This window comes from Limulus polyphemus, unplaced genomic scaffold, assembly GCF_000517525.1.
Source record: "Limulus polyphemus unplaced genomic scaffold, Limulus_polyphemus-2.1.2 Scaffold1549, whole genome shotgun sequence".
Classification (NCBI taxonomy): Eukaryota; Metazoa; Arthropoda; class Merostomata; order Xiphosura; family Limulidae; genus Limulus; species Limulus polyphemus.
The window spans coordinates 106762-107751 of NW_013667159.1; the positions used below are offsets into that span (position 1 = coordinate 106762).

Genomic DNA, 990 nt, shown 5'->3' on the forward strand with positions numbered 1-990 from the left:
AGTTAGCATAAATCAGTTAAATGACGAAAACTGAGGTGTCTATTTACTTGTGACCACTCAGTGTATATGTCGCTATTATTTTGTAGATTTAAATAACGCGTTAAAAACACGAAAGTTCGGTAGCAAGCTTTTCACTAGTTGTTTGTAAAATTGAGATAATATTTTATGATGTTCAATGGGACAGCTTATATATATATGTTTAATAATGTTACGTGATAATTTTGTTATTTTTTATATTCTTCAATGCTTGACTTTATTTATAAATACCGTAAGACTGAATGTCCTCAAACTTGGCGCACGTGCCTATCTAACCTATATAAAAGGCAGCGTGTGTCACGCTTGATTTCTCGAAATAGGAAGAGTCATAAAAGCCAAAATGCATTTATTCAGATAAAATAGTTCGATTACTGTCTGCCCATTACGATTTTAGTGATGGTGGTGCAAAGGGGCCGTGAAGGGGGGGGGGTGTACCGTGAAACTTTATAAGTTCAGTGAGTGTTGGTATAATAAGCCTAAAGTAAAGACGTAATGTGGGATCACCTAGCCTAGAGCCAAGTGCATAAAATTTATCATGACAGTAAAAATATCGATTCAGTTTTAAACTTAAATCGTTTCTGAATTAAGCATTTTCTGTTGTATCACCAACGTTTTTAATAAAAGGCAAACGGAGACTAAATTAAAAACCAACGAATATTTTCCGGCTTTGTTATCTATACATTTCATTTTATTCTATCAGTACATAGACAACAACAATATTAGGTTATACTTTTGTTGCTAAAATCCATTGTTGAAACGTAGTTTTACCAAAATGCACTAGCTTTTCTATATATTAGAAGTTATTAATCTAAATTATTTTTACCAATAATCATTTTATGAATACGACACGAAGACATTTCATGAATAATCTTAATTTTGATTGGCTCACAAAGGAATTACCGACGCTTGACTGCCTCAATTGCACTTTTCTGCCTCTGTGTTGGTCAAGCTTGA

The 990-nt window shown here is 32.9% G+C and overlaps 1 protein-coding gene across 6 annotated transcripts in view; it reads left to right on the top strand.

Moving 5' to 3' along the window:
• LOC106464052 (protein FAM184A-like) overlaps positions 1-990 on the top strand; it is a 128267-nt gene that overhangs the window by 41642 nt on the left and 85635 nt on the right. The gene's annotated exons all lie outside the window — the stretch shown is intronic.